This window comes from Oryctolagus cuniculus, chromosome 16, assembly GCF_964237555.1.
Source record: "Oryctolagus cuniculus chromosome 16, mOryCun1.1, whole genome shotgun sequence".
NCBI lineage: Eukaryota > Metazoa > Chordata > Mammalia > Lagomorpha > Leporidae > Oryctolagus > Oryctolagus cuniculus.
The window spans coordinates 70,399,425-70,412,713 of NC_091447.1; the positions used below are offsets into that span (position 1 = coordinate 70,399,425).

Below are 13,289 nucleotides of genomic sequence, written 5' to 3' on the forward strand. Positions count from 1 at the left end.
GTGCGCATGCGCACTTGGGTTGCTTTCCAAGGTCAGTGGGACTTGATTGATCATTGGTGATGTGTTGGAATCTGGGAGAGTGAACCAGCAGATGTGAGATCTCTCACTCCCTCACTCTTCCATTCAAGTATATACATGTCTGATATAATGCAGTAAAGTGTTACAAAGAATAACTTCTAATAACAATATCTGAAAGAAATGAACATCCTATTTGGATCTGAAGAATATAGCAAAAATAGTTGTCCAGCACCAGTTTTTTTTAATTGCAAAGTATCTATTATCATAATTCCTTTTTACATTATGTTTTCAACCTAGATTCAGGTAAGTATCTGTGTCTCCCATCAAAGGAGAATGGTCCTGCACATTACAAAGAGCAAAAGTTTTTCAGAAATAAAACTTTAAATTGATCCATTACTATTTTCTAAAGTTTCTTGAGTATATTGGAGAGTGGAAAAAAGAAAGAGGAACAAATATAGCTCAAACAGGGTCATTGTGATAACCTTAGGTTGGTAGGCTATATGTTCTTTTATCTGTAATTCAGACCCTGAACCCTCTGACATCCCCTCAAAATTCCTAAATCACAATGCTCTAAATTCTCCTACATCTCAATGTCAAAGAGCTCACTGGTAACCACAAATCTATTATCCTTCCCCAAGAAGGCTGACAAAAAGCAGCAGGCTATTGTAGTGTTTTGTTAGTGCTGAGGTCCAGCTTTCTTTAAAGGCCACTGGAGATCTATGTTTTTAGAGCCTGGCTGCAGTACCAGTTCTTTAAAAATCCATAGACTCTCAAGTTCAGATACATCTGGGCTTGGATATCAGCTCTAGCAATTACCAGCTCTGTGACTAAGGCACTGGTTTTACCTTGCTTAGGCTCCCTTTTTGTTATCTCTATGAATATATATATTCATATATGCATATATATAGAATATATGTATATATGTAATATACACAGTGCCTATGCTAAGGCACAATAATAAGAATAGTAATAACCAAGTGAGCTAACAGAGTATGTCTGCACATGCTTCATAAGCATTTAACAAGTAGAGGATGAATTTTAATGCTCTCTAGAATCAATAGTTTTCAGACCTTGGTTTACTAAACTTCCCTGGAACCCACCTATCTTTCCAATGGAGCCAAAGAAATGTACTTGTCAGAAAGATTAAATACCAGTTTCACTGGATGCTTGAAAGGTGTCATACAAAAAAAAAAAAAAAAAAAAAAAAAAAAAAAAAAAAAAAAAGAGACCGTTTTGCAGGACAAACATGTTTGGGAAAGCCTGGGTTAATCAACATTTAAAAAAAAAAACAGTCTCTCTCCTTTGAGACTTCTGAGGACTTCTACTCTAACATGCATTATGGTCTCTAAAAGATGGCGCGAGTACAGCTTGATGTCATTTATCCAGCGCTCACTGTGTGCTAGCCTCTGTGTTAAATGTTTCACGTGTATTAATCCTTGCTTAATCTTGTCACATAACATAGATGATATCGTTACCTTAATGCTATAGATGAAGAAGTGAAGGCATAGAGTGGTTAAGTACCCCATCCAAGATTGCAAGCAAGAAATCAGCAGAGCTGATACTCTGGGGACAGCACAGATGTTCATTGAATCCATTTCCTCTTCTCATAGGGCTCACCACTGAAGTCAATTCCCCAGGCCCTTTGGAAGTTGAACAGATGGGCCCCCACCCTATACTCTGGAGTTGTATGTATGTATTTATTTGAGAGAGAGAGAGAGAGAGAGAGAGAGAGAGAGAGAGAATCTTCCATCTGCTGCTTCACTCTCAAATACCAGGGTTGGCCAGGCCAAAGTTGGGAGACTGAAACCCCCACATGGGGGGTCAGAGCCCCAAGGACTTAATCTCATCACTTGCTACCTTCTAGAGTGTGCATTAGAGGGAATATGAATTGGAGGTGAAGTCCTGGGACTTGAACCAGGCCCTCTGGAATTTGATGAGGGTGTGCCAAGGGGCAGCTTAACCGCTGTGCCAAATGTCTGCCTTTATATTCCCTTTTCCCTTATCTGTTGGCAGATTACAGAGGACTCAATAAGAGATTCTAAGGATGTAAAAAGATGGACAAGAAACACCATGAAATGAACTTGGACCCCAGAATGACTGCACAAGTAGTCCATCAACCAAACCCACCCCCACCCTTTCCAAGCAGCACCAGACTGTGACACTGATTAGATTTATTGATTACCTTAAACCCCTGAGATTTGAATGGTACCTGTTACAGAATTTATGCTGTCCTATCATGACTAACAGTCAGGACGTCCTTTTTTCCTATGGAATCTCTTGTGCCCAAGATCTGGGGGAGTGTTGGCACTGAGGAATGACTGACTGACTAACATAGCAAACACTAACTTTAAAGTGATCAGAACTGGATTCAAATTTTGGGTCTGCACCAGCTGTGTAACTTAAGGCAAGCCACTTAACTTTTCTGAGTTCCTTTTGCCTAATTTAACAGTGGAGATTTTAATGACCAACTCACAGAGTAATCACAGAGTAATCACTGTGAAGTAAGTGAGTTCATGGACAGAAAGTACCTGAGACTCAATGGATGCTCATTCAAAGGTAGCTATTATGAAAGGGAGACCATGGCACCTGCCTGGCATAATGAGGACCTGATTGATAGTAATTCCCCTAACTCCTTTCCCCACTCTGATGCCTATAGGCTGGCTTAGTTTGGCAGGCACCTTGTGCTGGACTGCTGCTCTCCCAGCTCCATCCTGGCCAGCGTCTTCTTGGTGGCATTTTTTCCCTCACTCTTAAGAGCTGGTCCATGACCCATCTTCACCTACCCCAAATGCCAAAGCCCCAGGTGAAGCCACTCTGCTAAGCACCTTCCCCTTGAGAATGCCTTGTGCAGTGAATACTGTCCCTCTTCTGTAGATACTTGTGATCTCATTGTTATCACAGCATTATTCACAATGGCTAAGATAGAGAAGTTTCCTAGGTGTCCATTGACCCATGAACAGATGAATATTATATACAACGGAATCCTATTTAGTCAGAAAAACAAATGAAATTCTGGGGGCTGCTGTTGTGGTTCAGTGGGTTAAGCCACTGCCCACAACTCTGGCATCCATATGAGCTCCAGTTCCAGTCCTGACTGCTCAACTTTTGATCCAGATCCCTGTGAATGTGTTTGTGAAAACATCAGAAGATGGACCAAATGCTTGGATCCCTGATATTCACTTGAGAGACTCAGGTGGAGTTCCAGGCTCCTGACTTTGGCCTGGCCCAGCTCTGACTATTGCAGCCATTTAGGGAGTGAACCAAGCAGATGGAAGATCTCTCTCTGTCTCTCTCTTGCTCTCTCTTGCACGCGCTATTCTCCTCTCTCTTTCTATAACTCTGCCTTTCAAATAAATAAAATAAATCTTAAAAAAAAATCCAGTCACTTGTAGCATGGATGGAACTGCAGGGCATGCTAAGTGAAATAACCCAGCCATAGAAGGACAAATACCACATGTTCTGTCTCATATCTAAAAGCTAAAATGTTGATTTCACAGAAGCAGAGAGAATGGTTACCAGATCCTGGGAATAGAGAGAAAAAACTATGTACACTAGCTTGATGGGTACAAAAATACTTATATAGAAGAATTGGTTTCTAGCATTTTATAGCATAACAGGGTAACGGCAGTTAACAATAATAATTTATTGTGTATTCCAAAGTAGCTATTAAGAGAGAATTCTGAATGTTTTAATCACAATAACAAATTGATAAAGGTCTGAGGTGATAGATAATGCCTATTACTCTGTTCTGAGCATTACATTTGGTCTTCATGTATTGAAACCTCACACCAGACCTGATAAATATGGACAATTATCATGTGTCAACTAAAAATCTTTAAAAATGATGTCTGTCTCCTATACCCAGTCTCTCAGCCTCAATACCCTCCTATGCCTGGAATGGTGTTCTCGTCATTCCTCAGTGCCCAGTCTAATGCTACTGTAGGTGTACAGGGACCAAATGGGAATTCATCAAGTGTCACCTGTAGGCAGAGGCTGGTGGGGGCATAGGGGATTCTGGTGACAAGGGAATCCTTGATCTGTGTGTAGTGAGTAAGTGCTCTGGGCAGTGACCCAGAAAATTTCATTCACAAGTATCTTCTCCTCCCAGAGAATACAAAACAAATGCTTCTTGTGTCCCAGCCAGCACTGGCCATCCTAAGTCTGCCTCCACCATCCAGAGAGAGAAGAAAAAAGATCCAAAGTTCCACTTTTTTAATTCTCTGCTTCTCCAAAGTTGGCCTGGATCTTTCCACTCTCATTTCCTTTCCCAGTATACCAGAGTTTTCGTTGATTTGAATCTCAGTGATTCCCTGTGCCTTGGACTGCTGAGTCTCCTGAGCCTCTTTGTCTGGCTGCATTGCTGGATGTCGGTTGGGAGTTTGCTCTTGCTGGAAGTTGTGCAGGGCCTTCTCTTGGGTGCTGCCAACCTCGTCAGAACTCTGCAGTATCTGTGCCTTGGTTGCCTTTCCCACAAAATGGGGACATTTTACAGATTCCATGCCTACTTATCTATGAGCTATACAGAGCAGAGGTTCCAAAGTTGTAGGGGTGATGGTGTTCAGGAGCAATAAGACATTCAGATCACTTTTGTAAGAAAGAAATTATTTATTTGAGAGGTCGAGGTATAGACAGTGAGAGGGAGAGACAGAGAGAAAGGTCTTCCATAGCACTCACTTGGCCCCATTTACTTTTATCTTTGGTTTTAATATGAATTTGTTGAAAATTTCAGTGACCAAAACCAAGTGCAGCAGCACATTGGTGTTTACAGGCCTACAAGTGCCTAGAAACCTATGGGCATGTGAATGCACGACCTCCCTGGGAGACCCCTCATGGCAAGGGAGAACTCCCTGGGGACACATATGCTGCAGTTCAATATGTTTTCTAAAAATTTAATTATTTATTTGAATGTTAGAGAGAGAGAGAGAGAGAGAGAGAGAGAGATTTTCCATCCACTGCTTCACTGCCCAGAGGGTTGCAATGGCAAGGGCTGGGCTGTGCCAAAACCAGGAGACCAGGATCCAGGAGCTTCTTTCAGGTCTCCTATTTGTGTGGCAGGGGCCCAAGCACTTGGAGCATCTTCCACTGCATTTCTGAGACCATGAACAGGGAGCTGGATTAGAAGTGGAGCAGCCAGGACTTGAACCGATGTCCATTTGGGATGCTAGAGTCATAGGCAATGGGTTTATCTTCTATGCTACAAGCCAGTGCAATATATATATATATATATATATATACACATATATATGTATATATATTGCAATATATATATATAATTATTTATTTGAAGATCAGAGTTACACAGAGAGGAGACACACATACACACACGCACACACAGAGAGAGAGAGAGGGAGAGAGGGGGAGAGAGAGAGAGATAGAGAGGTTGTTTCACTCCCCAATTGGCCACAATGCCAGAGCTGAACCAATCTGAAGCAAGGAGCCAGGAGCTTTTTTCAGGTCTATAACACGGGTGCAGGGACCCAAGCACTTGGGCTGTCTTTTGCTGCTTTCCAAGGCCATTAGCAGGGAGCTGTATTGGAAGTGGAGCAGCCAGGACTTGAACCAGTGTCCATATGGGTTGCCAGAGTCACAGGCAGTGGCTTTACCTGCTATACTACAATGCCAGTATCTAATAGATTTTTTAAATTAGCCTTTTTCTTGTTGGCTTTACAAACCTCCCATTTGATCAGAAACCAAAGGAAGCCACCTGCCAAGAGTGGAGCTCTTCCTCTAGCTGCTGCACACTCTACTTCCTGTGTTTCACCTAGTTCTCACCTCTTCTCCTCACCTCCTCTGTCGTCATTCAGCCAACCTTGCCTGCTGGTCCAGAGTGGTGCATGCACATGCCCCAGAGGAATGGGTCACAAACTCAATGAAGCCTACAGCCTGTCCCAATGCACAAGGCCTGCTTGAGCTATGCATCCACTGGCCACAGACTACGCATCTCTACAAATGTTGGAGCCCAGGGTCTCTGAGCTACGGGGCTCACAGGGGAAGAAAGAAGCAAAGGTTTACTTTTTCTGAGGCAGCCAATCCTGCAGAGTTTATTTTCTCCTCCTAACCCAAGAATTTGCATCCTTCCATCTCATATCAACAGTGCTATTCCACATATGCCCTCTCCTCTCCACCCTAGCTCAAGAGCCCTCTACTCCCTTGTCCTCAGGTTGATTTGTTCATGAGCAACCTGGTTTCCTACCTCCAGTGGCTCCCAAAGCCAGAACCATTATCACCTCTAGACTCTGGAGTCAACCCTTCCCATGGGACGGATCACTATGGCTTGTTCACTTTGGAGACATATATCACCATCTCTTCTGGGTCTGAATTGCTGCTGGATTACTTGTAGATGCTGCTTCCCAATTCCCAACGTCCTCTCTTTGCTCTCAAAAACTCCCTGCCAGCAGCAAGGACCACTACGCCTCTGAAATGTACTGTGCGTTAGGATGCTAACTAAAAGCTGGCCCACTAAGGTGGTGAAGTTCACACCCAGATAGTCCAGGATTTGAATGCTGCCTCTCACACTGACTGATCTTATGGCTTCATTGTACCTTGTCTAAGCATCCTCGTGTAATATGATGATTTGCCTCTATCTCCTATGATATTCGGAGCTTCTTGGGAAAATATTACACATCTATAGTTTCCTTGTGTATATATTTGATGAATAAGTGAAATCATCTTTTCTAGGCCTGCTTTCTCAATTGTAAAATGGAGCTATTACTTACCTGCCCGATTGAGTTAAGAGGGCACCCATCACATGCCCACTGGCATATGTTGGGCTCTTAATGGGTGAAGTTTTCTTAAATTTCCTCTTCAGTTTGCTCAACAATTTTCACCCAATTCTATCTCAAATCCAAGCTCAGCTTACTGGGGCTTTCCATTTTCTCCCACATGGGTGCAGGGGCCTAAGCCCTTGGAACATCTTCCACCACTTTCCCATACTATAAGCAAAGAGCTGGATAGGAAATGGAGCAGCTGGGAGATGGACTGACACCCATATGGGGGTTGCTGGCACTGCAGGTGGAGGCTTAGCCTAGTACGCCACAACACTGGACCCCCAAAATTCTTTTATTAATATAAAGATTTTATGCATTTTATGGGCATGGTTCCAAGAAGATAACCACACTTCCCTTAATTATATATTTGTGTGTGTGTGTGTGTGTGTGTGTGAGCGCGCGTATGATTTCTCTATCTATTTGAAAAGTAGATTAATAGAGAGAGAAGGAGAGACAGGGAGAGAGAGAGAGAGAGAGAGAGGGAGAGAGAGAAATCTTCCATCCACTGGTTCACTCCCCCAAAAGTCACAGTGCCTCTGGGCTAGATAAAGCCAGAAGTCTGGACTCCATTCAAATCTCCCACATAGGTGACGGGGGCTCAAGTACTTGGGTCATCTTCCATTGCTTTCCCAGGCACATTAACAGGGAACTGGATCAGAAGTTAAGCAGCTAGGACTTGAACTGGAACTCATATGGGGGCCAGTGTCACGGGCAGCGGGAGACCAGAAGCACCTGGCTCCTGCCTTCAAATAGGCACAGTGCGCCAGCCGCAGCGCACCAGCCATGGCGGCCATTGGAGGGTGAACCAATGGCAAAGGAAGACCTTTCTCTCTGCCTCTGTCTCTCACTGTACACTCTGCCTGTCAAAAAAAATTAAACATAAAAAATGACCATGAAATAATAAGAGTGAGACTTTGAGTGTAATTCATTTTTTTTGACAATTTGCAATCCTACGTGGATTTTTGCAGTGTGTTCTTCTACAGGTATTCTTCCTCTTTCTCACATTGTTTTGGGAAAGATTTATTTATTTGGAAGGCAGAGTAACAGAGAGGGGTCAGAGAGAACAATCTTTCATCTGTAGGCTCACTCCCCACATGGCCACAATAGCCAGGGCTGCGGCAGGTTGAAGCCAGAACCCTGGAACTCCATCTTGGTCTCCTACATGTGTGCAGGGGCCCAATGACTTGAGTCAACTTACACTGCTTTATCAGGCACATTTTCAGGGACTGGGATCAGAGGTGGAGCAGTAGAGACTCAAAGCGACACCCATTTGGAATGCCAGCCTTGCAGCTGGTGGCTTAAGCCACTGTGCTACATTGCTGGTCCTCTCATTTTTTTTTTCAGCTGGGAAATCTGAGGTTTGAGAAACTGAGCCATAAGACAAAACAATGATTTCTTAAGCTGTGTTAGACTTCAGCTGGTATTCCTTCTAATCTAAAAGACTATTTTCCCCATGGGCAAATGACAAAACCTTTTCCACCTGAGTCTCCTCTTAGCAAACTAGTGATAATATGGTCTCCAGTATTAATCTATGGGCTAAAAGATATGATGGAAGGCATTTAGTCTCTCAGGAATGTTAGTTCTCTATCCAGGTCTCCTGTTATTCTTTGTGTACTTGGTGAACTAAAGGATGATGTAAAATGATTTGAAAATAACTAGCAAATATCAATAAAACACCATACAACTTTTATTCTCAAATCTGGATGCTAAGCTTTCCCCTCTGCAACTCATCAAAGATTATTTTGCATTCATTCTCATTTATTATTTGACTGTTACAGGTAAAAACCCAGAGGAATCTTCCAGGTAAGCAGCAGGTAAGGTACTTTTTGGAAGAAGGCAGAGTTTATAAAGCATCCTGAAATTGGGGTCAGCTTCACTGGGTGTCACTCTTAAGGATGTTGGTTCCATTTCTCTGAAGGGAGGAGAGAACTTCCACTTTGCTTCTGGCCTTGTCTAAATAAGGTCGGAGTTTGTGAACTCAAGAGGCTTCCGTGGCCTTGGCAGCTCGTGACAAGAGCCTCAGGTGATTACTGACGTCATAAATAAGAATGTCAATTGTTAAATCAACAACGGGAGTCAATGTGCACTTTATCCCCACGTAGGATCTCCGTCCTTAATGTGTTGTACTATGTGAATTAATGGTAAAACTAGTCTTCAAACAGTACTTTACCCTTTGTGTGTCTGTGTGGGTGCAAACTGTTGAAATCTTTACTTAGTATATACTAAGTTGATCTTCTGCATATAAAGATAATTAAAAATGGATCTTAATGAAGAATGGGAAGGGAAAGGAGTAGGAGATGGGATGGTTTGCAGGTGGGAGGGTGGTTATGGGGGGGGAGGAACAGCTATAACCCGAAAGTTGTACTTTTGAAATAAAAGTTTTATAAGAAAATTTTAAAAAGGATGTTGGTTGAAGAAAGGAATAAGGGCAGCAACCCATCTTTGAGATTTTTGGAGGGGAAGAGTGGAGAGATGTAAACAAAAGCAAAGGCTCTTAGTTCCCATTCTGTCTCCACCTGCTGGAGACTGTCAAGCCCTTGAGGATGGCCAGCGAGTCTGGTCTGCAGGCAAGCCTTGGTCCTGGACTCCATTTTCCAGAGTTCCTCCTGCCCTGACGTCGTGCGCACCCGAGCGCCTGCGTGCGTGTGTGCACGTCGGAGCGCATGTGCGCACAGGTGGATCCAAAGCCCAGGACTGTGGTAGTTCATTCACTGACCCTAGCCAGCGCTGGGAGGCGGGGCAGTGACTTCATTTGCACTCAGCGAGTCTGTTACTCTGCACCTGAGGTCCCAGGCAGTTTGCAAGCGCAACACCGGGGCCTCTCCTGCTGCTTCTCCTTCCCCTGTTGTTGGTCTGTAGCCATCGCCACTACTGTTCCTGTGCGTCCCCTTGCTTCGCTGCGTGTCCTGAAGGGAGCTGCCGGGCTCCCCGGAATTCTCACGGCAGATAAGGAGACCATGCAGAGGGGTTGGGTGCCAGGGCTGCTGGCGGCTGGGGTTCCAGGGTCGCTGGGTGACATCAGGCGACGGCAAGGTTGAGAGGGACCCAGGCTGTCCCCCGTTTCCCCATGCTCTGGGGGTCACGCGTCTCCCCTTTTCTCAAGTTTCCTTAATGCTTTTTATTTACGGGGTACAAGGGGTGTTCCCAGTCGCAAAGGGTGTGTGGGGGGTGTTCAGTGTTACTGGAATGGATCGGTGGGTTCATTTCTTCGGCTCAGTGTAGCAATAAACGGCCGGGAAAAGGTAGCAAAAAAGGCAGAAGCTTTATTGTGCCAAGCGAAAGTAGTCTTAAGCGAGCCGGATGCTGGTTTCCAGGAGGTGTACTAGGTTTTTAAAGGTCTCACTTTTTTTTTTTTTAAATTGGACCACAATCGGAGGGGTGGGGTGGGAGAGTTCATTTTTATATTGTTCTAAGTACTGCAGGGAGCCCTCCTCTTGGGAAGAAAAAACTGGCTAAAGGCAAAAAAAATTACAAAAACAAAAATAGTAACAACAACAACACATACAACCAGGTAGAGGCTTTGGAGCTGAGATTCCCTGAGAAATGCCGCAGTGCAGAGCTGGGTCAGTGGTCTGGGTGCATGTAGGCAGGTGACTGCCCGGAACTGGAGTCTTTCAGTGCCCATGCGGTTTCAGACCTACCAGGCCATTTTGCCGCGGTTCCCGTGGAGCAGGGCTGGGTGGCCCCCAGCAGGGAGCCCAGGGCTGCAGTGGATGGCACAGCCCTGCTGGCCCCACTCCGCAGGCACACAGCCCCCAAGGTGGGGTGCCCTCAGGCACTCAGGGCGGCTGGGACTGCGCAGGCTCCGCTGACTTTTTCCCCTGTTCTTCACTGTCCCGAAGTGCCGCTTCCCGCTGGCTGTCCTACAGTCCCTGCAGCTGGAAGTAAGGGGGCCGCCGAGTTTTCTTATTTTCTGTTTGGTGCCAAAGCCCAAGACATTTTTAGCATTGGGAGCGCACTAACTACTAATTTGCACAAGGTCTGGTCTGTGGACATCTCTGTACAAGTGTGAGGAGGGGTAAAACAGAAAAAGGGACCAGAAATATGTGCCCCCTTTCCCCCGCAGAGATGCCCACGCAGTGGGGAAAGAGTTGTGGCCTAGGAAAATACGGCACTTATCTTCCGCATAGTGGAATTGTCAGCAGAGTAACCAGTCTTGAGTGAGTCCCTGTTCTGTTAGATTAGTGCTGTCACCCGATTCCCGGTTGATGAACCTGATTGCCCATAATGAGGCCGCCTAGGAGGAGGAGCAGAAGGGACTCTAGGCAGTGGGTGTGAAGGTTGCTGAGTGCCTCCTCTCAGCCCCAGTGTGGGGTTTGCTTGTCCCCAGGCTGCATCCTGTTATGGAGCCTCTGATGGACCAGCAGCTGTGTGTTTCTTCTGGGAGGAGCTGCTTCAAGCCGGCGTTCTGAGCACCCACGTCCTGTGACCATTCATCTCCCAGGGAAACAGCCAGGAACAGGATTCCTAGAGCTGTCCTGTTGGCAGGCTGTCCTCTGCAGATCATACCCAGTGCCACTGAAGGGTGACAGGCAAGGTACTTAGCATGTGGAAGAGAAGTTTTTAATATGAGATACATGCTCTGGTGATTTAGCAGTGATGTCTCTAGGAAAGGCGCCCTGTGGGGAAGCTGATGGTGTCTGATGATGTCCATTCATCTCCCCATTACTAGCAGCTACTGACATCTGCTGTGGGCTGGAGAAGGAAGCCTTGTCCTTGAACTCCAGTGACTGGGAGGATTCAGCTACAGTTTAATGGAGGCTTCATTTGGAGGGAGTAACCAAAGTACTTCATTTTGTGTTTTTTTTTTTTTTTTTAAGAGGTAGTAACATTTTTTCAGTTACAGCTCTGCATGTAATGGTTGTAATTTGTAGCAAATAATGATTTTTTGGTTACATTTTGAGTTTCATTTAGTTTCTGTTTAATTTATGTTTTCAAATTAATGAATCCTAGAAATCGGCTTATATTATCCTGGCTGTTAATATAATTACCTTTCTCTCATCTCTCACTCAATGTACATTATAGAGATTTATTTTATTTATTGGAAAGGCAGAGTGACACAGAGAAGGAGAGAGAGACAGAGAGAGAGAGGGGTCCAGAACTCTATCTGGGTCTCCCATGTGGGTGGCAAGGACCCACATACTGGAGCCATCTTCTGCTGCTTTCCCAGGTGTGTGAGCAGGGAGCTGGATCAGAAGCAGAGCAAGTAGGTCTTGAGTAGTGTTCATAGGGGATGCCAGTATTGGAGGCAGTGGCATAACCCTCTGTGCCATGGAGCCAGCTCCTCCATAGATATTTGGAAATGCTGTTGGTAGCATTGAAAATGTAAAGTCTTAATTTTACAAGGGAAAGGGAAAGAAGTCTGTTCTAACTCTGGTCAGTTCCAGGGGCTGTTGGCTCACAAAGAAGCTGTTTCTGAAAAGAGACACAGGAAGATTTGTGTGTCTGTGCCACAGTATTGGAGGTATCCGTGTGTTTCCTGTTTGCACACTAACTCACATGTACAGATGTTCCTTGTGCATATGAGCATGATGCCGGTATTCCTCCATGTCTGGGCCTTGTCTGGGGAGATGAAGAGAAGATATATTGGTGGGGGAACCACACAGCTGGAAACTGGGCTCTGAATCAGGCCCACCATGCACGGTGCTTCTTCCCCAGAGACCCTCACCTGTTCTGGACGACTTGGCCTTGCAAAGCTCATCTTCCCAGGGAATATTGTAGCTGAAGGTTTTGCAGTTTTTTTTTTTTTTTGCTTGGCTCAACTGCATTTTACCCAACATGTGTGCAGACCAAAGTCAGCTGTGTGTAGATCCCAGGATGACATCTGTGGGTTTTCCTGAGTGACAGTGCTCTGCTGCTGCTGCCCACTGGGTCCTAAGGCCTGTGGTGGCTCTCGTCTGAGCATCTGGAAGCCAGAAAGATGGCAGCTCAGCCACTGGGGCTTCCCTGTTTTTCTGCCCCTGACTTTCTCCCCCCTCTCTCTTTTTCTGTTTGCTGTTACTGCTGGTCTGGAAAGAGGAGGATTTTCCAGGAATATTCACTCCTTGATCCAAATTGCCAGTCAGCCTCTGTCCCTCTGAGAAGACTGCTTCTTGTGGGACATTGGCCATTGGCAGAGGTGCTCATGGACATGATGTAGGCACCTTTGAGACAGCCAACTTGTGCTACCTTTGCAGTCCTTTGGCAGTGGAATGAATGCCCCTGCTTTAGCAAGTGTAAGTTCCTGTGGAATGTGGTGGAAGAGATGGCATCCAGAAATCCATCCGTCCATCCCTATTTCTTTGCTTTCCTCCTTATGCCTCTCTGACCTCGGAATTATTTTCCAGGCTTTCTGTTGTTTCACACTTAACAGACTGCATGGGCTTCTGTTTTCACAACTCTCAGCCCTTGTGCACCTCAGGATATTTTTCAGTGAAGGACAGAGGTGTCATCTGTCTTCCATAAAGCATCCATCTTACATTTCAAGCAGCTGTGTTTTCCTGGTGCTTATCTTGTAATAGACTG

The 13,289-nt window shown here is 45.2% G+C and overlaps 1 long non-coding RNA gene across 1 annotated transcript in view; it reads left to right on the forward strand.

Annotated features, from left to right (window-relative positions):
* The window catches only part of LOC138845734 (uncharacterized), a 129,317-nt gene extending 117,077 nt beyond the window's left edge, over positions 1-12,240 (forward strand). The window contains exons 2-3 of the long non-coding RNA XR_011382920.1: positions 11,116-11,322; positions 11,458-12,240. This is a non-coding gene — a long non-coding RNA (uncharacterized lncRNA). The remainder of the gene's footprint in view (positions 1-11,115; positions 11,323-11,457) is intronic.
* The last annotated feature ends 1,049 nt before the right edge of the window (positions 12,241-13,289 follow it).